General features: G+C 50.2%; 1 protein-coding gene across 4 annotated transcripts in view; it reads left to right on the forward strand.

Moving 5' to 3' along the window:
• The first annotated feature begins 258 nt into the window (after window positions 1–258).
• The window catches only part of JADE2 (jade family PHD finger 2), a 53,448-nt gene continuing 50,111 nt past the window's right edge, over window positions 259–3,595 (forward strand). The window contains exons 1-2 of one of the 4 annotated variants that reach the window (XM_005865574.2): window positions 259–385; window positions 481–566. The gene's annotated coding sequence lies outside the window, so the exon portion shown is untranslated. The other 3 variants (XM_014539140.1, XM_005865569.2, XM_005865572.2) reach the window with 3 other exon arrangements.

Raw genomic sequence — 3,595 nt, forward strand, 5'->3', positions numbered from 1 at the left:
AGTTCCATGAGAGCAGGCATTTTTGTCTGCCATGGTAGTGCTGTGTCCCCAGCACCTAGAATGGTACCTGGCATACAGAAAGCACTCAATAAATATTTGTTGGGGGAAAAAGAGTGATTATATCTCTAAGAACTCTATGTTTCTTCTTATTTTTTTTCTGTAAAAAGTTAATGATTTGTGAGACTTTTAGTAAACATTAAAAAGTTATAATTAGCTTTGTGGCTATCATTCTGTTAACATTTCCAAGGTTAACCTTAAACAGCAGAGTGCTGTAGGAACCCAAGGATTCTGATGGAGCTTCCAGTCCTAAACAAGCAGTATCTTCCAAGGACGTTTTAGGGGACATGGATCATACCCAGACTCAGGGAATCACTTCAGAATCAAGGTGCTGCACATAAGATTCTTTCTTACCTGCTGTACAGCAATCAGGCCCCCATCCTCAATCAAACCATTAATACTAATACTTTTTATTTCTGGCAGTGTGGCAAATGGAAAGCACATAGGCTTCAAGGTCAGCTGGACTAGGTGCCAATTCTGCTACCACTTGCTAGCCCGCATAATTGTTGGTAAGTTACTAAACCTTTCAGAATAGGTAAGATGGGTTTTTGTGAGGATGAAATGGGATGGCATATACAGTATACAGCACAGATAGGGCACTGTATAAATGGTCATTCCCTCCCTCTTCCATCTCTCTAGGTCATTTTTTAAAAATATTTTTTTATTGATTTCAGAGAGGAAAGGAGAGGGAGAGAACAACAGAAATATCAATGATGAGAGAGAATCAATGATTGGCTGCTGCCTGCACACCCCCAACTGGGGATTGGCCCATAACCCGGGCCTTGATCAGAATTAAACACAGGACCCTTCAGTCCACAGGCCCACGCTCTACCCACTGAGCCAAACCAGCTAGGGCTCTCTAGGTCATTTTTTAATATATTTTATTGATTTTTTACAGAGAGGAAGGGAGAGGGATAGAGAGTTAGAAACATCAATGGGAGAGAAACATCGATCAGCTGCCTCTTGCACACTCCCTACTGGGGATGTGCCCGCAACCAAGGTACATGCCCTTGACCAGAATTGAACCTGGGACCTTTCAGTCCGCAGGCTGACGCTCTATCCACTGAGCCAAACCAGCTAGGGCTCTAGGTCATTTTCTAACTGCTTGCCAAGGTTTGTGGGATCCTGATGGCCAAGAGGATGTCCAGTCCTCTCCTGCATGTAAACCCTCTGCAACTAGACCTAACCAGAGCAGTCCCCTTGGACTGTGCCACTGTAAATCGGTGCCTTCACTCCCACCTCAGATGTGTGCCTGAGACTGACATCTGGACCTTGGTCACAAAGCCCACCATCTGTCACAGTTTCTTCTGGCTTTCCCTTTTGCCCACACTGGGAGATCTTGTATATGTCCTCATAGAGGGTAAGACACAAATCACTGTCCCCAGTTTTTTAGCATTAAGAGCTTTTAGAGGGCTCATTCACCCTTCCAAAAGGTAGGCACCAGGGAAAGTGCTAATGTGCACTGTGCACTCTGAGCCAGGCCCTGCTTTACACACATAGCATGTATATGTACATATATACATATATATGTACATATATACACATGTGTATATGTGTACACATGGCCTTAGGAACCCTGCCACCACTCCATTCCACAGAAGAGGGAAAAGAGAACCAGAGAGATGAATTCACTTGCCCACATCAAGCAGCTTCTGAACTGAAGGGTCAGGATTAGAACCCAAGTATTTAACCATTTTTTTTTACATGCCCACAGCCTGTCACTGTCGCTGACTTGGGCTTTGGCAAATCCTACTAACTGACCACTGAGAGCTAAAGCTAAGTGGGAGGTGATACACAGACTGTCAATCTTGCCGGACCAGCCCTCCCAGACTTTGTGAATGAAGGAAGAGAAATATTGAACTGACTCCCTTGAGCTCCTGTTTCTTTCTTGTTGCAAAAGTGCGTATTTCAGCATCCATCATCTCCCTCTTTGTTGTGTAGACAATCAGTCCTGTCAGAAGATTTGTGCTGTTATGAGTTTATTATTAGATTTATTTCTCTTATAAGAATTGTGTTCACAACATTCCATTGGGTAATCTTTTTAATTGTGACATAAATGTCACCTTATGTAAATTGAATATTTATTTTCCCCTGGTAGGGGGCAGAGGGGAAAAAAAGAATAAACAACCCTCAGTCTTGGAGAGGGAAGGTGGTTCCTGGCCCAGTTCATTACTCATCCATGTGCCTTCAAAGCCAAAGGTGAGCTGAAAAAATTATTGGATCATCTTTAAGGAGTAGGGTGAAGAAAAAGTTGGCCATGATGCTTTGGGGATGTTGGGCCAGGCTCCCAGGTCTCCCTTCCCAAATCCCGCCCGAGACCTGACCACCTCCTCCCCAGCTGGGAGCATCGGGAGAAGGCTGCAGCTTGCCTCTCACTCCTCCCCATCCAGGAGGCCAGCCGGGCTCCTTCCTCGAGAGAAGGTGAGCGCGGCGGGCACTATGGGTTGAGTGGGTGTGGCCCGCGGCTCTGGGAACCGACCCAAGGCCCCGCCACCGCTCGCAAGCCGCCCCACAGTCCGCCTGCCTGGCGAGCACAAGCTCTTCTTCCAGAAACTGCGAGGATCCGAGCGCACTGTTTGTGCACCACAAGGTCAAGTCGGGAAGTGGAGCCGGAGGAGGAGGGGCGAGGAGGCGAAGGGTGGGGAGAGGGGCGCCCCGCTTCCTCGCCAAGTGCCAACCCTTGGAAGTTGCCCCTCGGTTTTTAACCCTTTATGGGGAATGGGAAGGACAAGCAAGGGGAAGGGGATACCCCGGGGCAAACTCCTCTAGGGCCAGGACCTGCAGCCACCCCCCCCCCCCCCCCACACCACCCCCTGACACTGAAGCCCAGAGAGGGCTGGGATTCACACAGGGCAACACAGCACCAGCCCTCCCAGCTAGGCGGTGCCAGGAGGCACCCGGGCGGGAGGAGGGGGCGATGAGCCCGAGAGGGACCCTCTATGGACTGCCCCTCCTTTCTAGAGGTCGCCCACAATTTCAAGTTTTCCCCGCCCGGGATGGTAGTTTCCATCTGCTGGGGGTGGGGGAGGAGGGCCGCACCCCCTCCCCCAGACCCGCGCGCGCCCTCCCCTCCGCTCCTGCCAGCACTTTCTGCTCACTTCTGGCTGTAAAACGCCACGCGATTTATTCGATTCGCATTTTAAACCAGCGATCCAGGAGCAGGGCCTAGGGCGGGGGTCTTCCAGCGCTGGAGCCCCGAGAGGCGGGGTGCTCAATGCAAACCTCGTTCCCTCCGCGAGTGTCGCCTTCAGGCTATTTGCAAAGAAACGTCTTTTTGACGCAGGGAGAAATGGCAAATTTTAAGTACGTCATTAATATGGCGCCAAAAGATTTTTTTAAGTATAAGCTTGCCTTTTTTTTTTTTTAAAGGTTGCGGGGGGCACCGCCCGGGTCTGGGGCGAGAAGGGGGCGGGGTGTGAGCAGAAAGTGTGAGTGAGAGAGTGGAGGGGCGGGGTATGTGGGTGAGTGTGTGAAGTGTGAGCAGACCTGATGGGACTTGCTCGGGCGCAGCCGCCGCTCGGGCCCGGCCCTGGGGACA

This window comes from Myotis brandtii, unplaced genomic scaffold (assembly GCF_000412655.1).
Source record: "Myotis brandtii unplaced genomic scaffold, ASM41265v1 scaffold208, whole genome shotgun sequence".
Taxonomy (NCBI): domain Eukaryota; kingdom Metazoa; phylum Chordata; class Mammalia; order Chiroptera; family Vespertilionidae; genus Myotis; species Myotis brandtii.